At 46.2% G+C, this 24667-nt stretch overlaps 1 long non-coding RNA gene across 1 annotated transcript in view; it reads left to right on the top strand.

Moving 5' to 3' along the window:
• LOC119180188 (uncharacterized) overlaps nt 1-24667 on the top strand; it is a 116816-nt gene that overhangs the window by 55952 nt on the left and 36197 nt on the right. Inside the window, exon 2 of the long non-coding RNA XR_012884690.1 lies at nt 17089-17150. This is a non-coding gene — a long non-coding RNA (uncharacterized LOC119180188). The remainder of the gene's footprint in view (nt 1-17088; nt 17151-24667) is intronic.

Below are 24667 nucleotides of genomic sequence, written 5' to 3'. Positions count from 1 at the left end.
TTTTAGTGTGTCTCTAGTACACACAACACTCTTGGATTGTGTTCATGGAGAACTTCTTGTAAGTCATCAAGGTTTCGAAGAAGGCCTCGAATGTTCCACTGTAATACTTCTGTCTGCATATTTAAACAAGAGAGATGCTGCTGTGTGTACAAAGAGTATCCTGTGTTGGAGTGAGCTCGTTAATTCAGGTGGCAGGACGGTCGTCCGGCCCCGTTATTGGTTTTTTATTTTTCTTGGCACGCTCCAAGGAGCCACGCCGCAGTTTTGGTACTAAGGGTATCATAGTGTCCATTGCCTCCTCAGAGGCACTGGGTGCCCGCACATGCGAGCTGGTGATTCGGATTTTAGGCCTCGTCTGGTGAGGGGAGGCCTTGAGACCAGAGGACCCTGGAGTCTCCGTCCTCAATTCGCTAGGAGGCGCAGTAGACTGAACTACTGCCGCCTTGGGGGCAGGCGCCACAGCCGACGGCTTGCTCTGCGCTGGCCGAAGGAGTGGCGAGGGCTGGTGTGGCGTTGCCCCCTGACGCGCCGCATCAGCATATGTAGCGCCATAAAATGGTGACACTCTTCGTCTTCCTTCCTTGAATGTAATATTTTCTTTTATTTTCGATGTGACGATTTCTTTTTCTTTTTTCCAAAATGAGCAAGACCGTGAGTATGCGGCATGATTTCCGCCATAGTTCACACAGTGTGTTGGTTCTTCGCAACTCTCAGAATTGTGGCCCGACACTTCACATTGTGCACAAGTTTGGTGACCATGACAGCTTTGTGAGCCGTGGCCATACTTCTGGCATTTAAAACAATGACGTGGGTTAGGTAAGTATGGTCGGATTAACGTCTTCGTGTACCCTTTTTGAATACTTTCTGGCAGATTACTGGAAGCGAACGTGAGTATTAGGTGTTTTGTTGGTGTTACCTTGTTGTCTCTTCTAATGATGATCCTTTGTACATTGGTCACATTCTGACTCTTCCACCCCTCCAGAAGTTCCTATTCAGTCAAGCCGGGCAAATCAGCACAAGATACTACTCCACGGGTTGTGTTCATAGATCTGTGGGGCGTTACAGTGATGGTAGTGTCACCAAAATTTGAAAGATTCTGTAGCTTTTCAAACTGTTCTTTTTCTCGAACTTCAAGGAGGAGGTCTCCGCTGGCCATTTTGGTAACTTTGTACCCGGCTCCAAGAGTTTCTGTGAGACATCTGGCTACTACAATGGGGGATACAGTTCTGGCTTGCTTGCTGCTTATTTCACTATGTATAACATAAAAATGGGGGAAGTTTTCACTTGATCGGTTGAAAAAGGCTAAGTCTTCGGTGCGTACGCGCTTTAAGGCGGTACGATCACCTAATTGGGGAAATGCTCTATGCATGCCAGTTTAATTTTCTTCAGAAGCGTTGGCGGCCACCCACCACGGAGCCCAACGAAATACGCTACAAGTTTGCGGATGCTAAAACCTGCAGACGCCAGCCGTACAACGCTACTATAAGCCAATGCACCTAGACCAAGGTAGGCTATTTGCACAGGGTTAACCCTAGTCGCCAGGAAGTTTCGAAGTAGACAGAAGAGAGTAGAAGACAGGACAGATAAATAGTGAGAGATAAAGACGAAGATGTAGGGAGCGAGAGATAGGAAAAGGCGACTGCCGATTTCCCCTGGGGGGGTCAGCCTAGGGGTGCCGTCTACGTGAAGCCGGGGCCAAAGGGGTGTGTTGCCTCCGCCAGGGGGCCTTAAAGGTCCAACCACCCGACGTCGGCTCAACCGCCAGGATCCCCTTTTTCCAGGACACGGCAAAGCCACGCAAAGCTAGGCGTAGGAGGGAGCCAAAATCCCCCCGTTAGCTCGGGTCCATGGTGTCGCTACACACCAAACGCCTACTTGCGCAGGCGCCCCTGCGGGCTGCAACACACCGCTGCCTATATGCCATCATTCGGAACTAGGAAGAGCACAGTGATGAAAAGGATCAATAGAAGTGAAAGAGAAACAAAAATATTCGGGAGAACCCACGTACTCGGGAATCAACATTATGCTAAGCATGTGGAGGGAAGATGACGGCGTTGCTATTTTTCATTGAGCGACACGTCATGAAATGACGCAAAACATATGCACAAATGTTTCATGCAGCGGATAGAATTCAGAAGCGTGAGCTTTGGTGAGCGCTTGTTTGTGACACTGACCCCCCCCCCTTTTTTAAGAATATTATCTTATACTATTCGAAACCAAACAAATGAGCGTTAACAGCCTAAATACAAAAGTCTTATAAAGAGAGTCCATCAATTATGGCACATCACATTCACAACGTAACACTCAATAAAATTTCACAGTGCAATATACCATCAGCTACATGAGTAGGACGCTGATTACACGTTTTAAAGAATGCCTTTGGGCACATTACAACATTATAAATGACATCACCACAACACATCAGACCATAAATCACTCGACATAAGCGAGTGACACAGGATATCATTAACACAACGCCTTGAGGCTCAACACTACCAAACGCATTACCGTTTAACCTCAACACGGATCATGTATGCGCCATGTCGCACTGGCTTCCTTTGTTGCGGTGCTCGTTCGGTGAGCTTAGCACGCAATGCTGCGTACGTGGAAGCTCGTGTAGTTTTGCCGCACTTACCATCCACGTTTCTCTGCCAAGTTACGTTGCATGCAACAGCGAGCAAGATGCGTTGTCTGCAGTGACGACGTTGTCATCACTTGTCCATGACGGACGTCTCATCTTGTCTTTCTCCTTTCTGCCCTGACAAGCCGTTTCGAACGATGGTATCTGAGGCGGCACCTCTGCTATCGTTGACGCTTTCTACACCAGCTTTTCTACACGCTTTGTACTCCAGATCGGTCGACAGAATCAACCGATCTTCGCTATTTTTTTGTCAGCTTGTGGTTGTCGTGTCATGAAGCCTGGATGGCTGACTTCGTCACCTTTCACTCTTGGTACATTGAGGTTGTTTTGCTACATCTTCACTCTCACGGTAAACTTTTTAGTCTCACACGACGACCTCAATATCGTCCTTACTTTGCGCCATGGCTTCATCTTGAGCTTGGGTGAAATCTTTCGCTTGATTCTCTTCTACTTTATCACGTGGTTCCTGCGTTGACAAGGGCTCACCTTAGGGTCCTTCCTAAAACATTCTACATCGTTTGCTTCTCGCGCTCTGTCAATGTTCCCGTTGATAACGTCGTACAAGGGTGTCGTCATACACAGGGCTATAACTTACCCGTTGAATTAAGGTGTCGCAACCTCGATCTCACCTTCAGGATGCATCTGAACTGAACTGTCTACTAGGCGAAACGGCCTCGTTTTACCTGTTAGCTCGCTGTCACGCACTAACTTTTCCGCTGATAACGGTGGTGCTTCCGGTGTCTCTCCAAACAGTGATCCTCCTTCCACATTTTTCTCAGGCAGCGTTGCCATTCGTACAATTACACTTGTTTGGAGCGTTGTTATGACAGTACCCACGATCGGGAGTTCCTTCCTTTTGTGATTGGATGAAGGTAGTATTTCGAACATTAGTAATGCAGCAATATCTACACCATTGAAAATCCTGGGTTGATAGATGCTGGAATTGTTGGTGGATATGCTGGAAATAATTATGGATATGGTGGAAAGAGTAGTGGGTGTGGTGGAAATACTAGTGGATATGGTGAAAACTGCATATGGCATAATGGCTGATGGCGGCGAGAGTGAAAAATTGGTGGCAGATGGTGGTGATGATGGCCAGCCAGTCATGGTGACGGTGCAAAATGCCGGCTGATGACGGCTAGAGTAGAAAAAATGGTGGCAGAAGGTGGTGGTGGTGTCGAGCGAATGGTGGTGACGGTGAAAAATGCCGGCTCATAGTGGCGAGGCAAAACCTGTTTGGTGGAAGGCTTGGTGACCAAGCTGGATGGCGGCGGCATGATGGAAGCTTGGTGGATGGCTGTGCCATGATGAAGAGTACATGACAGAATGTGAAATCACTCATTTGAAGTGTTTCATTCTTGAATGCGCAGAGATATACCGTTACGGTCAAAAGAAACAAACGCTGCCCATTATGCTTTCTAGTACATTTTTATTTCTGTGGTGTCAACAACGCTTCAATTTTGGTGTAGCATAGAATATGCGGCAGGAAATATGTTCACACTTCGCGCAAGTACTTATAACAGTTTGACATCCGTGATGTGTTTCTTTGTTGTGATGTTTAGAAGACTAGAATTAGCACTGTGAACCTGACAATAAAGGTTTTACGTCGGCGAGCAGTTGTCGACAAATAAATGGGCTCCATTTCGCAATTGCCCCATTCAATGTTAGAGCAGGACACAGCGGTCACTTGAAGTCGCTACGCTATAAACGCTACTCTAGTATTTCTTGGACACTATGTTGTTTGAGCAGTACCTTTAAGTTATCAAAGTGCGAGCGAATATGCATAAACTTTCACTTTATACATGCGTCGAGATGAGCCCCAGTGAATTTGACTTTCACCCCCCTGTTCTACCACCATGATTTCCACCAAAGGTTAGTCCTACCGACCAAGCCCGTACGAGTGTTATTGGCGCTTTTGGGTTTCAGAATAGACAATTTTGACGAGTAAAAATGACAATACAGAACAGCTGTGGCATCATTTACTCTAAATGAGACCTTTTTTATTGTGTACGGTGTCCGCGCAAGAAGCGACAAACATCGATGCGATGCGCTTGCAGCACTTCCCCCAAAAGTACGCCTCGCCTCACCGACAGCCGCTGGTCGCACTCGCCGGGGCTTCGCTGGCTCTTATGCGAAAACATTGACACGCCAATTCGTATGCTTACTGAACCATTTGGTTAGCGTAATGTTTCTCGCGCACTGCATTCGTTTTGGACTAGCCGTTATGTAGCTGTTCCTAGCGACAGAGCAACAGTGGTGCGCTGGCACAACTGCGGTGGGAGTTGCACGAAAAACATCAAAATCAATTGTGTGGGCGTATCTATCGAATGACCATAGAAGCGTCATAAAGCCTGAACTTATATAGTCCTTTGGGAGGAGCAAGAAACTGATAATGAACTTGGCAGTAACCGCCGATAAACTCTACCGGCACCTCAGTTCACTGAGTTGTGTTTTTTTTTGCGGTTGTATACTGTAACAAAAGCATAGCGCTGTTGCCATTATCACTGTGGCAATCGTCTAAGGCAGCAGTTTTTCGTGTTTATCAAATGTGCAAATTTCAGTAGCAGGTGCATATCCCGTCCCTCCCAAGTAAACGACAGACATAAGTTAAACGGTGATTCTGTGAGTTGACTACTCCTTTAACACCCACACAACCATCTGTCGGCGTGGAGCAGTGATTAGTGTACTCAGTTCATAACTCGGAGGTGCCAGATTCGATCCACGCTGGCGCAGCTTTTTTTTACAGAAGCTTAAAACATTATTTTATATTTCTTAATTTTTAGTATTTCATCAGCGGAAGCTCGTCACGGTGGTTCTGACGCTGCTTCGTGCTCCAGCGTTGCCGGCTAGAGCGCGCCATCCACCATCCACTCCACCATACGCTCCCATACACCATGTGCCACCATTTCCACCGCCATAATCCACCGAAACGGTGGATGGTGCAATCCACCAATCCTATGGAGGACGTTTTTTCAATAGTGTAGTAAGACAAATGCAAACGGAAGTCAGCTTTTTCTTTCGTTCATTTCTGGATTACATTCTTCAACACGTCGAAGATAGAGAAGGTCAAAGTTGCAGTGTTTTTATCTTTTGCTTTTTCTTGTTCACTTGTTACAACGTTGTCATTGTTCTGTTTGCATTCGGATCAAACACATTCGCAGCAGCACTAAGAATATACTTCATTACGTGCTGTGGGCAATGCGCCTGCTCACAAGTGTCAAAGTCTTCATCACTCTCGGTAAACGATGATGTCAAGGCAACAAAAAGCTCTTTTTGCTTCGGAGAACCATAAACCTCGGTTGAATTTTTCTCGCTTACGAGTTGTTGAAACACTATATTTATTGTCAAAACAGCTTGTACAACAACAGGTTGAGGAAACTTGAGGCCACCTTTCGTTGCAGTGACAATAAGTAAACAATCGTCGTTCTCACAACTCTCGTCTTCTAAAACAAGGTTGTCCTTGCAGAAGGCACATGCAAGCTTTTTTTACAGCTGCATGTGCGCAGTAGCCTGCCACAGGAGTAATGGCTGGAAGCACGTGCTGTTTTTTTTGTGATGTCGTGCTTCCTTACGGCAACACCAAATTGTTTCACATCGGGTGAAAAGTTTAGATAAGGTAGTTCGGAGAGCCTCGAGCACTTTTTGCAATCTGGGCATGTGCTCTAACTCGTATATCTGCCGTATAGACATGTGATACCGCGCTCGTGACAATTGCCGATATTTCCCAAATTTGTCCTTTAGGCAGTCGGTCTGAAACTTCTCCAGCAACACGTACAAGAAGCAGAGCTCTTCATTCCTGTAGTGGGTTACTTCTACAAGGGCATGAAAAGTGTGGAGAAATACACTGTGTGTTTCACGAGTCAGGTGGCATGCATTTTGATTTAAGCTTCCCCAAACGTCTAGCCAGTCAATTACGCTGTTGATGAAATTGATCTGAGGAGAAGACAGACTTCTCACTGGCTCTTGAAAGCTTTCACGCAGCAGCTGTTTTTGTGAGATGTTTTGAAATTTACAATATTACATTACGTGATATTCATGCGGATAAATTCAGCTGTGCCTTTGACATGTTGAAGTTGAGCTAACATTCAACTAGTGAGTGCTGTAATATTATTAAGGTTGAAGATCTTTAGGACGAGCTTGACGTCCTGGCGCTCCAAGTTGGACAGATTTAGCGCTTTTACAGATTAAGTGGGAGACAGCCACAAGAGCTCATTGGTTTCCTCTTTGTGCACCTTTTTCAATGTTCCAATTGATGCTCTGAAAGTTCACTGGAAAGTTCAGTTATGTCGCGAAAACACATTCAAGTCTCTAGATTTCTTCAAATGAGCCAGTTATTAAGGATAAACAATAGAATGTGAACACTGTCTACGAAAAGTCTAGAAGGATCATATGAGTGTGCATAGACAATAATAAATTGCGGGGGATCACTAAAAAAGACGTTGCTTTGCGGTTACTGGAAATAATGTCAAAAATGGCAGTGATCACCCGAAGTCCAGCATATTCTAGCTCTATAAGGCGATGTTTCAGAACACAGTGCATCGAGTTTTGCGACAGGTAAAATATGCACATCTTTGTTTGATGACAATAGGCTGTGCATGATGAACATGTACGCTGTCTTTGCAGCAATTTTACTGTTTGTGGCTGCACCTAAGACGAACCACATTTATATGCGAAGTAGGACTGTAAACTAATCTCGTCTACCATGAGCGTTAAAGTCCATTCATGGTTCTTCAGAGCTAAGACTAATTTTTTTTTAAATGCGAAGTGTTTCTTAACCAACTTCGGCGACTTTGAGCGTATATAACTATCTATCTAGCCGCCTACGACTTTAAGCTCCCTGGTCGTTTCAATATTGGTATCAATACCAAACTTGGTATGACGTAACATGATTGTATGAAGAACATATTCGACTAGTCATAACATGAAAATCCTGACACGTATGTCATAAATGTCATTATTTACATTTCATAATCCTGCAGCTCTCGTGGTGGTTCTGTTCACATGGCATGCTGCAAAACTGGTATGGTATGGCATAATTGTAAGGCGAACACAATTCACAGGCCCTCACATGAAAATCGTGACATGCATGACACGTAACAATATGACTCCTGTTAGGAATTCGCTCTGTCGCGATGGTAGCGGTGACGAAGAGCGGCGAGCCGTCGAGCGGACTTCGATGAAGCCTTAGCCCGAAGGTGAAACAGGGAGGCAATCCGTTTGGAAAACAGCAACAAAAAGAGCGTTTACTGTAGCAGGTTGTCGTTTGTGCAGGGCCGGCCAGCACGACAACGTCGGCTGGGGCAAAATCCCTCTAACATGGGGCTGGCTCGGCCTTAAATAGCGTCTTTGGTCCATTCTCTCAGACCAGTTCTCGGGCTCGGAGGGGGAGACGTAGTCATACCCGGAACTGCAAAGTGGTCCGGCGGAGGAAGCGACGTTATCCCCGGAACTGCACGGTTTTTCTGCACGGAAGGCGGCGCTGGGAGGGGGGGCGGAGACAGTTCGTCGAAACAGGGCTCGATCTTGTGAGACATGCTCCCGAACGAGGAACATATCTGTGGCACAACAGCACCCCCGCCGCCAGACAATGCATCCGGAGTTTTGAGCCGTCAGCGCGGCTCAGAAGGAGGGATGCTGGTTGACCATCCGTAGCCGTTCCGCTCTCTCCGCCCGTTGAGACTTCCATAGGCCTGCAGAGGTTCACTGGAACGATGGAGTCAAACACAAAGGCGAACCACTCCGGCCAAAGCAAGCACCCTCCATATGCTGATCAAATCGCAAGACCAGCAGGAACCAAATGTTTCCTCGAGATTACGCTGGGCTGAGAATTAGCATAGCGAGCAACGAATCTCGGGAGGAATACACAGTGCTGACACTCCTTTAGCTAAGTGTCAGTGCATGACACCGCTAAACCACACAGAATTTTTTTTTGTTTTCAAGCGATTCTCAATTGTAATTTAGGCAGAATCTGGATGATCGAAGCTTCTGAGGATTGTTCAATTTAGCACCGAAACTACAATTTAGTACACCGAGCAATTCTGAACCACGCAAATTGGCGTCGCCTGCAAGCGTCATATTGTCAACTTAACAAAGTTCGCCCTCCTACAAGCTCTCTTTTCAATGCGCGCAGCCATTATGATCAAAACAAGATAAAACACGCTTGAAAAGTAAGACAATAAGAGTAAAATTTATGAAATAAGAATGAAATAAGAACGAAAGAATGAAACTTGCGTGCGTTACACAAAACAAAGTGAAAGTTAACCTACATTGACACGCTTACCAACACGTAATGCCAAACAAAGAACGCATTTTAAACAGGCCTTTTACTCAGCCTTCTCTGTTAAATTAAAACACACTGACTGTTACCTTTTTAAATTTTATGAAAACATAATAATGAAACAAACGTACCAATGCGTGCTTCTCCAATGAGAAGGAAAGTAAAACACAAAAATTCAAACACATTTATTACTGAATGGCTTACGACAAACTAGAAAACCAATTTTCAAAGCTGATTACATTGTCCATTCATAGTAATGGCAAGACGGGGCCCCTCTCAAACGGACTCTGGGGAGTCGCGCACTCCACAGCTTCTGAGGGTTGCGGTCTGGACAAAAGGACGACGAATCAGCCTGTTCGCCGAACTCAGTAGCAGCGACTTTTGACCCGCAGCCGCTGAACTCGAAGAAAGGGGCATCTGCACTGCATCGTTTACGCCGCCCGTTCGACCAGTGACCCTTTCGCCACGGTGGGGAACAACCGCTTGTGTTACAGCTCAAGCGCTCCCAACGTTTCCCCACTTGCTTGCATCTACGCGGCATCAGAATTGATGAGGCAAGGCCAAGATCTCGTTGTCCGAATTTTCCCGAAAGTCTGTTTTTCTCAGCGCGCTTCCCGCCTAATCTTGAACTCAGTGACAGTCTGAGCTTCAAACGTTTCTTAGAGGGCCCTTTCGCGATCCTACGCCTAGCCCTGAACCTGGCGTGTCGAATGAAGACGTCACAGCACTTAACAGCTGCTTTAACATGTTTGATGCCTCTCGTCTCTTCCGCGCTACGCTTTTGCCGATGCTTTTTTCTCTTCGAATGGCTATGAATGGTGGAAGCCCTGACACACTTATTCACAAGTGCACTGCCTTCGACAGGCTCTGCCAAAACTCTATGCGGCTGAACCAACTTATCTTTCTGGGGAGTCGAAGTTCCCAATTTGTTGGCTAGCGTTTCCTGGCGCCCGGTGCTAGCGGTCTCTGCCTGTGGCATAATGGGAGGCCCGATTTTTTTAAGGCTAACTAAGGCGCTTACAGAGCTTTCAATCAGTGGGGGTCTATCGCTGTCGTGGATAGCCCTTTTTCTCTGGCCTTGGAAGTCGGCCTCATGCTCTCTTTGACGCGATTTATCCTGATCGCACGCACTGTGCAGCGGCTCCATTTCTAGCGCTTTATCATGCACCTTGGCGTCCTTAGGTTTCCGATGGGCTTCCGCCCCTAACTCCTCGTGCGGCTCCTCAGTGCCCGGATCTCTCTGACGCACTTCAGCGCCTTGTGCATAGCGACGGGCCTCAACCTCTTGCACGTTCCGTCTTTCTTTATTATTACGTGCTTCCCTACGCGCTTTTCGACGCCCTTCTACTTCTAGCGCTCTTCGGTGAGCCTCATTTTCACGAGCTTCTACCTCCATCGCCTTACGCTGCGCCTCATTTCGCTCTTTCTGACGCACGTTGAAGTCCTGCGCTTTGCGATGGGCCTCAATTTCCAGCGCTTTACAGCGCGCTTCAGCGCTGTCTCTATCGCTCCGACTTTCCCAGTCAGCAGGACTCGAAAGAAAAAAATATCTTATCAGGGCATATCTGGCATGACTAAAATCTCCTGCTTCCTCGGAGAGCAAACAATTCAATACATGTGCGATCTTGCGCGGCAACAACGTGACGAGCTTCTCAACCCAAAGGTCACGGCTAACACCAACGTCACAGCAGACAACTTCAAAATCCTCAAGAAAATGGGCGACGTTCTCGCCTGCCTGAAAGTTGTGGAGCTGGTGTTTCACTCGCTCCCACTTAAGGGCTTGAATTTTAAGGTCAAGCTCTCTCATTTTGAGAGCATGCTCTGTCCTTCTTCTGCTCTCCTCGGCTTGCCACGTTTCGTGCCTTTGAGCTTCGAGCTCTTCGCGGCTTTGCTCCCAAAACTCGTCAGCCTCATCGGCAGTCACATTTTCGGCCCGCATCACATCGAGAATCGCTTCCCTTGTTTTAGCGGACTTGGCGGAAATCCCCATGGCTTCACAAATTTCCAGGAGGTCCTGCACTAGGGACTACTCCATCGCGATCTCGTTCCTCGTGATGCTCTGCTATTGATATTCACCGTACTCTAAAGCTAATCTCATGGTCTAGAGCACGTGAATAATAAATTACAACAAATAAAACCCAAAACGCTCTCCTAACATCTGCCTGTGCTAGAGAGGTCTGGCGAAATGAACAGTAAACGTTGGGCACTCACCCAACCAAAGTACCCGACGATGCTCCAACTCGTGGCTGCCGTCGAACAGTATCAGGCCTTCCGGGATCCGGTCCAACTTGCCAATGTTGAGATCCGGGGTTGCTTCTCCCAGCTTGCCGAACGATGAGAACAGGGTAGCGTATCGCAGCGTAGCCAAACGCTATCACGGCGGTCGTCCTCGTGCTCAGAGATCCGATACAACTTTTCAGCCGTTGAGATCAGGGTAGCGGGTCCCAGAGCAGCAAAACGTTGAGGACAGGGGTCTGATCCGGCGTGCCAAACGTAGGATATCGTATCCCGAAGCTGCCAACTACTGTTAGGAATTTGCTCTGTCGCGATGGTAGCGGTGGCGAAGAGCGGCGAGCCATAGAGCGGACTTCGATGAAGCCTTAGCACGAAGGTGAAACAGGGAGGCAATCCGTTTGGAAAACAGCAACAAAAGGAGCGTTTACTGTAGCAGGTTGTCGTTTGTACAGGGCCGGCCAGCACGACAACGTCGGCTGGGGCAAAATCCCTCTAACATGGGGCCGGCTCGGCCTTAAATAGCGTCTTCGGTCCATTCTCTCAGACCAGTTCTCGGGCTCGGAGGGGGAGACGTAGCCATACCCGGAACTGCAAAGTGGTCCGGCGGAGGAAGCGACGTTATCCCCGGAACTGCACGGTTCTTCTGCACGGAAGGCGGCGCTGGGAGGGGGGGGAGACAGTTCGTCGAAACAGGGCTCGATCTTGTGAGACGTGCTCCCGAACGAGGAACATATCTGTGGCACAACACTACACACAACGCTCATGATGTGCTGGCGGCCATTTCGCTAGCTTCACTTATACCAAAGTTGGTGCTACGTGACTTGAATGGATGACGAAGATATGATACTTGTGCAAACATGGTAATTATGAGATGAGTTTCATGTAACAACATGACTTCATGCCACGATCAAGATGCGCTGGAGGCCGTTTCGGTAAATTCACTTATAACAAATTTGGTATTAGGATCGCGAATGGATAACGAAGGTATTATACTTGTGCAAACATGATAAACATGAGATGCGTGTCATGTACCAACATTACTGCCACACTGACAATGCGCTTGTGGCTGTTTTGCAAGCTTCACATATGCCAAATTTGGTATTACGTGACGCCAATGCATTACACAGATATGCGACTGGTGCAAACAAGCTAATCATGAAAAGTATGTCATGTGATAACATGAATACATGCCGCAGTCAAGGTGCCAATACAATTCGACGTGACGCGAAGCGCGTGCATGTCGGCCTTCATTTCGTCGAGTCACGCGGGCGTTACCACGTTAGGCGCCAGTCCCGCCATATATTCGCAGGCGCGAAGCGCGCTGCGTTGCTTTGACGCATGTTCGTTTTAGCGTCCTGCGTCCCACAATCACGAAAAGGAAAAGACGCAGTGTTGCCTTGGCAAGCCATCGGCGCGAAATGCAGCATGTCGCATTTCGCGCCGGATGCCGTCGGGCACGCCGACGGACGCTGGTCAAGCCGATTGCGCCTAGCGTCAGGCTATAGAGTGCGCGCGTTTTGCTAACGTAGCATCGCTGTGCCCACAGTGCGCGTGCGTCAACGATACATTAGAGTATATTTGGCACTTCATGATGTGCTCGCAGCCATTATTCCAGCACGACGTATACGAAATTTGGTGTTACGCGACGTCAATGGATGAATAAATATATGACTGATGCAAACAAGATGATCCTGACACGCGTGTGATGTAAGAACATGACAACATACCACGCCCGTAGCGTCCTTGTGGTCGTTTCGCTAGCTCAACATATACTAAATTCAGTATCACGTGACGTGAATAGATGAAGATAAATTATACATCCAAGCGTAATAATCATGGCACAGAAATCATGTACGGCATCATTTATCTTTACCTCGTAACATTGTGCTGGTTTTAAAGTCATTCATGAGAGTCATACCTCTCATTCGTGCTTCGCGTATCATCAATTTCCACTGTACGTGGAATCTTCCAACTTTTTGCCTTCGCGAGCCGCACTTAAGTAAAGAGAAATATACGTGTGGCATCCAGGAAAAATGCTTGGAACAGTTCCAGGCCTCGGACGCCTGAGTTTAAATGGAACTTCCATTAATTTGTCAGTGACTGTGTCTGCGTAGCTCGTCGCAATGATTGATTGAAATAAATGAGGGTTTAACGTCACAAACCCACCATATGATTATGAGAGACACCGTAGTGGAGGACTCTGGCAATTTCGAGAACCTGGGGTTCTTGAACGTGCACCCAAATCTGAGCACATGGGCCTACAGCATTTTCGCCTCCATTGAAAATGCAGTCGGCGCAGACCTGCGGGTCAGCAGCCGAGTACCTTAGCCACTAGATCACAGCGGGGGTGCTGTTCGTCGAGGTGATTAAGTCACTTCGGCGAAAGTTCTTTTCGCAGAGCTGCTAACAGACAGAAAGCTTCATTTAGGCTAACGGCGGAAATACTGAGCAGTCTCATACTAATGCGACAGCAAATAGAACTATGAGAACAAATTGAATAGAAAGAAAAAAGGAGATTTCCTCACCATTACGATCTTTGATGGCGCAAAGTTCGTACGCGGCACAGTGCGCGTCCACACTGCTCTTTCAGCGGGGTTTGCGGGAAATCTGTAGATGCAAACTGTGGGTCCTACAGCATAATTAGAATTGCAATTCGGCGCACAAAAGCCAGGCATAGTCCTTGGGTTGTTGATACGTGCCGTGAAAGCAATACTGAGTTGCGTGACAAAAACAGCTCGTTTGCTTGTGACTGCCACCAAATTATACCTTTCTAGTACGCTTTAACCAAACGACCCAACAATGTAGTTTTAGCACAATGTTGCCAGAGCACAACACGCTTTCTGCTACAAACAAAACAAAACAAATGAAGTGCCTGTTGTAAAATATATCAAGCTCAACGGTAGTGTAGAAGTCATGTAGCAAGAAAAAAATTGTTTAGCGAAGGAAGAGACTACGGGAAGAAATTTTTGTCAACTTGTCTGAAAAAAAAAAATGCCGCAGCATGCGATTGGCTGGACATTAGTTCGCAGCCGTAAACCGTGACAAGCCATGTCGTTCTTTTGTCGCACTGAGTTTCCTTCCTCCATGTTTCGTCATTTAAGTAGGCTCTCTCGACCTCTCCTAACCTCCTCTCAATCCGCCGCCTATCTCACTGGGATGACGTCAGCTTGTTGAGGAGAGGTCATGGGAAGGCCTTCTGTAGGTTAGGGCGTGTTGAGCGGGCACCGTGAAGGAACCCCAGCTGACGACGGTGGACAGGCTTTTGGAGGTAAAACTGGAGCAGCTCCAGGGGAACAGTGCTGCCCTGAAACGTGAGCGTGAGGCACCTGCCTCGGTGAACACAGGAGACGACCGGGACGGTGGAAACAAGGTTGGCCGCGATGTAATCAGGTTTGCGTCGACGCCGTAGGTGGTGCCTACGCAAATGTTCTCCACGATAAGTATGCCCCTCACGTATATCTCGCAGAACCAGCCCACTTAAAGAAGAGCTGCAAGATCCGCGAAAGGTAGGATGTCCAATTCAACGACGCTGCGTCGAAATTTTACGCGCACACAACTAGTGGCTGGAAAGCCGGATGGGAAAGCCCCGTTGGCATCGCGCGTTACGGCAAAAAAGCTGACTTTTTTTCCCAATGTGCGGCAAAAAATGGTTCCTGCACGCTGTCCCGCTACTACAGGAGGGGCCGTGGACCGTGATACGGGGTACGAGGGTGTATCCGCGTCCGGTTGTGAAAAGAGACAAGAAGAGGTGGCGAAGCGAGAGCTGGGAGCGACAGTTTCCTCCGACGTCTTATTCGAGATGTGTGGGCACAACGACGATGTTGTTCTGTGCACGCAAGAGGTACTGGAAGTGGAGAATTCTTCCGTCTCTACGAATAGTATTCAGAAACGCGCCTCGACTCGAAACTCGACCTCAAAGAATCCTTGAGTACTGTTTTGCGTAGCAATTTCTGCAACGCGAAAAATCTCGAGAATCCCTTTAGGCCGAATTTCAAGTCGAGGAGCGTTTGTGAATACGCGTATATGTTTTTAGGCTGAGTTGGTGCGGCCGTGATGAAGCACTTTTCCTCGCAGGCGCCCGAAGGCAAGCTTTGCCGAGTTGCGGTCGAAGAATGACCGCTTGACGTGAAGCGTTGGCGAAGCATCTTGAAGTTTTTACTGGGTTACAAAGTACAGGTAGGACCAAGCCCTTGGTAGCCCTCAGAATAGCTGCGTGCTTGACGGCTTGTAGCAGGCACCGAAAAACAACGCACGAGAGAGGGGAAAAATTGCCCAGTATCTGCATAATACACTGCAAATTTCGTCAAAATACGATCGTCTTGCGTCTGGAGAGAGTTAACAAAATGTTTATTTGATGTTCTGCACAAGAAAATTGGTAAATAGTATTCTGGAGGCGCTGCGTAAGAGTGCCTCGAGCGTGTAGCGGAGACAAACTAGCGCATCAAGTCACGTCACACGTGAGATATGAGAGCCATCTGGCATTTATGTTGAAAAACGAAGCGCGCGTGCGGCGTGCATGCCTGTCTCGAAGGTGATTGGGTGCTGAATGCAAGGCGATGGGCAGGTGCCACCACCGTGTCGTCTTAGCAAAGCGTCGAAAACACTTGCCTTTCCTTCAAGTGTTGCACGGTCAGCGAAGTGTGATGAACGCTACGGTCCTTAGAATTGCTCATGTATGCCTTGTCCAGTAAACGATTTATATACAAAATATTGACGTGTTGTTGTGATGCCTTGGATTTGCACAATAATTGTTTTCCAATTGAAAATCACACAAGTATGAGCACTGAATCTAGCAACATTGGTTGGCGCTGAGGATGGGGTCGACCATTTGGGGTTTCGTCTGGTCACTGCGTTGCCTTTTAGCGTGCCATTAGGGATGGGCAAGCAGACAAAAGTACAGGCCGAGAGACAGACCTAATTTTTTGCGCCGAAGGTCCCCAAGAAAGACTATCGTCTTCAAAAAAGAAACCGTCCGGGTTGTAAGCTCGACTCGTCCCCCTGACGACTCGGTAATTGAATGCTTCCTACCCAATACAAAACGGTCACTGTAATTTTTCATCGTCATCAGCCACCAAATTATTTTTTCGAACAGTCGTAATTTGCAAGCATACTTGAATTAGTAGCTCCAGCAGCTTGCAATGAATTCTGGAAACTCCCCTCTTCCAGCTTTGTTAGGGATTGTGCTGCGCTCTCTGCGATGGCGCGGCGCTTCTCTCAGTTTTATCTTTTAGCGAGAAAAAAGTATTGGGAGACAAAGTATAGCGGTAGAAAGTAGATGCATAGTGACCGAAATGACCTGACTGTAGAGTCCTAGCAAAGCACATGAGGCGCTTGTGATCAAAATGAAGCAAACAAATTGCAAAAAGAAACTGGACTTTGAATCAGCCACTTAGTTTGAGTGGAAAAGATCATCCATGGATAAACTGAGCTACGTATTGGCGAGTACTACTGTGTAGTTGTACATGGCAAAATAGCTGCATGAGTACCAGGCAAAGCTAACATGTTTTCTCATCAGCTTTCTTCTTTTACTGCTCTTGCAAAAACAGATCGCAGCTAGATTTTCCTAGCCTGGCTTATATAGGAACGTGCCACTGGTGACTTTTCTTTCGCCGCTATTTTCTAAAACTATTGATAGAGTAGTTGGCAATCGGTGTTTCACCTTTTTAGTACAGCTTGCGCACATTTAAAACAAACCTAATGGTGTGCAGTATTTCTACACAAGTCAAATACTGTTTGATATCTCGTATTTTGCAATACAGGTTGCTAAAGGCCCAAAAGAGCTTCAAGATATCTTTTCGTTTGGTTGGTAACTGTGGTAAAGGTTTACGGGCACTTAGATATCCAGGTACTACTTGTTTTGATTACCTACACTCAGTAAGATATTGAATTGCTACATGGAATTGCATGATAAAGTGCTGATACGACTCACTTCCAGAAAAATATCCCTTCAGATACAAGCCACCATGTGCTATATGACAATGAATTTAACTATATCATGTGAGTATGACATGCTATATTACATTTTCGTACATCTGCATGAAATGTTACTTTTGAATTGTATACAAGAAAGCAGTCGTAGTGTGGGTACGCAGTATCACAAAGGGCAACGCAAGGACTAAACCCATGTCTGGCAAGACACGTTTGTTCTATTGTGCACTTTTGTTTATGAATTGAAACTTCACTTGAACAAACTTCAAGGCACCTTCAAAACAACGTTATAAAGTGAAAGTTCACTAGACTGAAACATCAATGTTTTATTGTGTCATCGCAACCCGAAGAAACCATCTGCTTTTCAGATACATTGCATTTATGTGTGTTCGTTCACCAACCTATTTGCATAAAAACCTTACGCTGATTCATGATGATTAATACGCAATATTTTGCCACATCTGTTTGCTTAAGACTGCAGCGGTCAGGAGTTGAGTTGCGCAAGCTCCCATACACCATCTACGGTTCAACGTCCTGACAGATAAAAAATGGCCGGCATTGCCAAGCGCAACACCACTTCTACACGAAATATCCACTACTGACATATGCGGTTCTGTTCGGCGCTCATAAAAATCACCGCCTGCTTGTATTCCGTAGCTGTCATTGCCTCCCAAATAAGATTCAGTCGCGTGCCGTTGGCGCTGCCGATGGCGAAGGTTGTGATAAAGAGGTTTAACAAAAAAATAATAGCACTATGGAAGTGATCATAATAACACGAGAGGTGTCGAATTGTCTAACGGAATACTTTCATACAACTCAAATGAGATATGGAGCAGGTTTCCTTCAATTGAAGTAAGGTAGGATTGGATGCAATGGCGTTTCCATGAGAAATTTTGAACAAAGTTTTTTTTAGGTTACGTTCGTTTAAATTGCATTTCGGAGCATAGAGTAAGATTTCTTTTCATTTCTCGACGGATCCAAGTAATTCCTCCTATTGTCAACCTGCGGTAGTCCATCAATACCTACCGAACTTTATATATATATATATATATATATATATATATATATATATATATATATATATATATATATATATATATATATACATATATATATATATATGTGTGCAGGCATGGTGGTTGAGTGGCCGTAGCGTTGCATATAGTCCAGTAGATCCTCCGTGATTGGTCACAACGTGGTTTATTTCGACGTTTTGGCCTAGAGTCTGGCCTTAATCAGGATTAAAGGTACAGTTTGTTGGTGCTCAGCTTTATACAATCTCAAATCAGAGGGAAAGGAAAGAGGAAAAAGACAGAAAAAACAAAAAAAAGAAAAAAAAATAAGGTAGACTACCCTTGGGTGCCCTCTTCCACTCTTCTTTCCGCTCCCCCCTTCAACTCTCTTCCCTTTCTTTCCTTCATCTCTCTCCCCTTTCTCCCCTTCACCTTTCTGATGTCCGCGGTCTGTGTATGCTTCCTTTCGCTAACGCATTCTTCCCGACCAGACGGCGCCTCCTGACACTGGCGGTTCGGTGTGGGGCAAAAAAGAGCATTTTTGGGAAGTTTTAAGTCTTTAACTACTCGGCGCCCCGTCAACATTTTGTCGTAGAAAGAGGGGTGCCGCATATTTAGGCAGAGGTTGGTAAGCGGGGGCAATGCGGATTCCTTGCCTGCTTCTGGATTACGCATGCAGTGGGGGCCTCCCGGCTGTGCACAGGGTTGCTGATGGGCATGTCAGACATGGCACAATTGATTGGGTAGTAAAATAAAACAGAAAACAGACGACAGCTGCACTTATTAAGAGTAGTGGGAATTTTTTTTAGTTGCCCAGTGCCCTTCGCAGCTGTAGTGCCGTGAACTCAGTTACTATTTTCATTTTTGCCGTCATTGTTTTCTAATGCATTAATTGCTGCAAGTGTACCAGGATTCTCATTTATTCCTCTACCGAAGGTGTTTAATCGGTTGATAAGGTATGACACTCGTTGTTCACGTTCTCAATTTGTTTAAATCCCATCTCTAAGAGCGTTACTGATAGTTTATCGAATGCATGGTCGGGAAGATTGAGATGTTTTGATAGAGGTAGACTTGGGGCTGATTTCGCATGGGCTCTGTGATTATTGATGCGAATACTAAATGGTGTTTCTGTTTGTCCGATGTACTGCATACCACACACGTTGCATTCGAGTAGGCATACCGCATTAGAAGAATCGCATGTTACGTTTCCTCGTATGTTCTCGAAAACTTGGAATGTGTGCTGGTTGTTTTGTGTGTTTCTCGCATAGCCTTACATACAAGACATCGTGGCTTTAAACAAGGTCGGCATGAATTATTGGGGGGTGATGTGTTAATTTGAGAGTAGACAAGTTTGTCTTTGAGGTTCCGTGGTCGTCGGTAAACGACGCCTGGAGCGGATGGGAATGCGCGTTTCAGACGTTCACTTTATTCAAGAATGTTGTAATGTCGTTTAAGAATTTTGTTTACATGAGAGAAGCTTGTGGTGTAAGTCAAGCAGAGGTTTGTTCGTTGTGAGTCTTCTTGTAGTGGTCGCTTCATAAGTAAGTCTTCACGCTTTAGTTTTCCCGCTTTTTCAACAGCATCATTATTACATGTGGGGGTAATTTTGTTTCTCGGGCACAAGTTTTAGCCTCTGTGAGCTCGTGTCAAAGTCAGCGTCTCTAAAGCAGATTCGCCTAAACCAGTGAACCTGGCTATATGGAATGCTGTTTTTACAGTGGCGTGGGTGATCGTTTTGGTAATGAAGGTATTGTTGTCGATCCGTTGGTTTGCGATATAAGGTTGTAGAGAGCTTCTCTTCTTCTATCGTTATGGTAATATTAGAAAAATTTACGGTTACTTGCGAGTATGTGTGTGTGAAGTGTATGTTCGGATGTACAGTATTGTAAGTATCGATAAAGCTGAAAAATTTGTCCTCGCTGTGGGTCCAAAGAAGAAAGATGTCGTCTATGTATCTTCTGTATAACATTGGTTTCAAGTAACTTTGTGCAAAAAATTCAGATTCTAGCTTTCCCATAAATATGTTGGCATAATTAGGTGCCATTTTGGTGCCTATAGCGGTCCCGCTGATTTGTCGAAAATACTCTTGGTTAATCTCGAATGAATTTAATTCGAGTACCATCCTCGTCAAAGATGCGATGGCAGAGAAAGCTGGGGTGTTAGATTGTCGATGGTTTGTGTACATGTTTTTTTAATGCAGCTATGCCGTCATCGTGAGGAAAATTTGTATACCCTGAAGAGACATCAAGAGTAACCAAGTACGAGTTTTTCGGCCCACATAGACCTGCAATGTCTGGAAGAAAATGTGTGGTGTCTTTTATGTACGACGGTAGGGAGCATGGAATGTGGCTTATTAGTTTGTCCACGTACCCTGATATGGGTTCAGTTATTGTACCGATGCCTGATATGATTGGTCGACCTGGGCTTCCGGGTTTATGAATTTTTGGGAGGATGTAGAAGCGACCAGGACGAAGGTATGCTGCTCGCATCAGTTTGTGGTCAGTGTTGGTTACATTTTCTGCATCCAACAGGTTCTTTGTTTGTGTTGATACGATACGTTTGTATTCGTCTGTCAGATCACCTAGGAGGCGTTCGTAAAATCTTGAGTCGTCTAGTTGGAGGTATGCTTCTTGTAAGTAGTTGGTTGTATTAAGGACTACAATTGCTTTTCCTTTGTCAGCGGGATTTATTGTTATGTCTGTCCTAGATGCTTAATTTCTTATACTTATTGTTTGCTGATTTTGTCAAGTTTTCTCGGTTTTCTTTCTGTCTGTGGTATTCGTGTACTATATATTTCTGCACTGCGTTGATATAAAGGTCTAAGCACGTGTCTCGATTACTGTTCATGTCCAATAATTTGATTTACGATGGTGAATTGATTTGTGGTTAGAAGGCATGTGTAGGAAATATTCGTGCAACCTTGAGCTTTGAGCGAAGTTGTCAAGATCTCGGAGCAAGTGGAATTCATCGAAATGTTTTGTGGTCGGGCAGAAGCTTAGTCCCTTAGATATAAGTTTTTTTTTGTCAGGTGACAAGCTCGTCTGCGATAGGTTTACAACCACAGTGTCAGAAGGTGTGTTCCTAGATGGGTGCTCGTTTGTACCGTTAGTGGTTTCCTGGGTGGTGGTGTTGTAGTGATAACGAACTATATTAGGGAACGCGGGTTTGGGCACTAGTCTTTTTTGAGTTTATGAATTTTTGTATTTTACTACCCAATCAATTGTGCCATGCATGACATGCTAACAGCAACCCTGCTCACAGCCGGGAGACCCCCACTGCACGCGTAATCGAGAAGCGGGCAAGAAATTCGCATTGCGCCCGCTTACCAGCCTCTGCCGAAATACGCGGAACCCCTCTTTTTACGACGAAATGTTGACAGGGCGCCGTGTAGTTAAAGGCTTAAAACTTCTTAAAATGCCCCTTTACCAGCCTCTGCCGCAATACGCGGCTCCCATCTCTCTATGACGAAATGTTGACGGGGCTCCGAGTAGTTACAGGCTTAGTACTTCCTAAAAAAGCTCTTTTTTGCCCCACACCGAACCGCCAGTGCTAGGAGACGCCGTCTGGTTAGGAAGAACGCGTTAGTGGAAGGAAGCATACACAGACCGCTGACATCAAAAAGGTGAAGGGAAGAAAAGGGAGAGAGAAGAAGGGGAAAAAGAGAGAGAAAGAGATGAAGGGGAAAGTGAAAGGAAGAGTGGAAGGGGGACGCCCGAGGGGAGTCCACCTTATGTTCTTTTTCTCTCTTTTTTCTTTTTTTTGTCCCTTTTTTTCTGTCTTTTTCCTGTTTCCTTTTTCTCTGATTTGATATTGTATAAAGCTGAGCATCAACAAACTGTACCTTTAATCATGATGAATGCAACTCTAGGCCGAAACGTCGAAATAAACCACGTTGTGACCGCTCACGGAGGATGTACAGGAATATATATATATATATATATATATATATATATATATATATATATATATATATATATATATATATATATATATATATATATATATATATATATATATATATATATATATATTGATGTAACGGTGAAGGCAACTTTTATTAGGCCCAGAAGACACGTTGAAGCGACCGCGCCCAAGCCACAGAACTCTGACAAGCCAAGTCCCCACAGCAGATAAAGATGACGAGCACTCATGATGATGAATATGTCTAAAGAAAGTAGATGTGCTTAACGAATGCCTACACTAACTTTTAAATCATTAATCCCAGCAAACATCCGTCTAGTGCGATTGATATGGGTGCCAGGCCATCGTAGTATATTTATGAACGAGATGGCTGACAAACTAGCGCGAACATCTCTTGATCTTCTGATTGTGCCAATCATGCCTCCTACAGCTTATGTAACAGCAGCGAGGTTTAGAAAACTTTCCCTTCTTGAACACTCATCACAATGCACGATAGCGAATCCAGATTTCTCGCACCTGCACTTCACATGGAATAATAAATGGTGTCCCACGCGTAAATTGGAAGTTTTGTTAACAAAATTACGTTGCCGTGTACCATCTCTTAATTTCTACTTAAACAGGTCTGGTCTGGTGCCATCCCCTCTGTGCTCAAGCTGTAACGAACCTGAACATATCGACCATTTTCTTGCTGCTTGGCTTCAGCGTTGACGCGAGCCAGCTGGCGGCAATGAAGTAGACGAGACGCGTATTCTTCACTTTAAGATGAACATGGTTACACAGGCGCAGAGAAGAACGAAACATCGAGTAAAGAAGAAGGGAAGCGACCGTGGACGAGGTAGAACCGCGAGTAGCCGGTTGTGCGCTGTACAGATGTATTATACGCAAAAGTGACAAATAGCAAAATGGTGTACCAGTTTCTGTGGTCGGGTTCGATATACATCGCTATCATATCTGACAGTGTACGATGAAAGCGCTCAGCCAGGCCGTTCGTCTGAGGATGGTAACTGGAGCTTGTTTTGTGTGTAGTGCCTGATGCCTTGAGCACTTCTTCAACGAGTTCTGAAAGAAATACTCTTCCACGGTAGCTCAGGATTACACGAGGAGCTCCGTGTCGAAGGATTATTGCTCAAAGGATGAAGTCGGCCACTTCCGAAGCTGATGCAGAAGGCACGGGAGCTGTTTCGGCGTAGTGGGTGAGGTGGTCGACAGCTGTAACTATCCATCGATCGCCCGTGACAGTCATAGGAAGTGGACCATACAGGTCAATGCCAACTACCTCGAATGGTTGCAGGAGACACGGGAGCGGTTGTAATTGTCCACTTCGAGCTGATGTAGGCAGCTTGCGACGCTGACAAACGGAGCATGAGGCAACGTACTTTGCGACACAGGTGGAGAAGCCCGGCCAGTAGTAGTGACATCTTATGCGGTCATACGTTTTCTGAGCCCATGTGTCCAGCAGACATGTCGTCGTGATATGTCTTGAGGACCTGAGCCCGAAGACACCGAGGTAGAACGGGCACCCAGCGTTGACCATCAGGGTGGTAGATATGACGGTATAGGACGTGGTTGTTGAGCTTGAATTGCGTCAGGTGTCGGCGAAGACGGGCGTTAGGGGGTCGGCAAGTCCCGTCAAGACGGTCAATGATGCGGCGACAGTAAGGGTCAGCACGTTGGTGAGATAAGAACAAAGCACACTCGCTTGGAGAAGTTGGGTCTACAGTAGCTAATGACGAAACATGTAAGGAAGAGACGGCCGAAAGCTTTTCGAGTGCGGCAGTGGCGGGTTTGTAAAAAGACTCTGAAGAGTGTGGGCAACGCGAAAGTGCGTCGGCGTCTTGATGCTTGTTTCCCGACTTGTATGTGATCGTGAAGTCGTATTCTTGTAAGCGAAGAATCCAGCGACCAAGGCGGCAGGACAAGTTCTTGATTGTCAAGAGCCACCACAAGGCGTGATGGTCCGTAACCACAGTAAAGTGGCGGCCGTGGAGATAAGGTCGAAACTTTTGTATCGACCATACGACCGCTAGGCACTCCTGTTCGGTGATGGTATTATTCTTTTCGGCAGGGGTCAGTGCACGGCTCGCGTATGCGACGACTTTCCCACGTGAAGATTTGTCTCGCTGTAGGAGAATTCCACCAATGCCTCGACCACTAGCGTCTGTATGCAGGAGCGTAGGCACGGTTTCGTCGAAATGGCAGAGGACTGCTTCGGATGTGAGTGCACAATTCAGTTGGGCAAACGCCGCTTTACATTCAGGAGACCACACAAAGGTGACGCCTCATCCGAGCAACTTGTGCAATAATGACGCTATTGAGGCGAAGTCTCGAATGAATCGACGAAAATAAGAAGCGAGGCCGAGGAAACTGCGCAAATCTTTGGTTTTTTCAGGACGCGGGAAGTGTTGGACAGCGAAAATTTTGTCAGGATCGGGATGAATACCGTCCTTGCTTACGATGTGGCCTAACACTTTGATCGTCTTGCTCGCAACACGGCACTTCTTGGTGTTCAGCTGAAGGCCTGCGTTTGCAAGGCACGTAAGAACTTCGTCCAGTCGCTGCAAGTGCTGAGGGAAGGTTGACGAGAAAATAACGATATTGTCTAAATAGCTCAAGCAAGTCTTCCACTTCAAGCCTCGTAAAACAGGGTCGATC

This window comes from Rhipicephalus microplus, chromosome 7 (genome assembly GCF_043290135.1).
Source record: "Rhipicephalus microplus isolate Deutch F79 chromosome 7, USDA_Rmic, whole genome shotgun sequence".
NCBI classification, from domain to species: Eukaryota; Metazoa; Arthropoda; class Arachnida; order Ixodida; family Ixodidae; genus Rhipicephalus; species Rhipicephalus microplus.
This window is presented reverse-complemented; position numbering and strand designations above follow the sequence as displayed.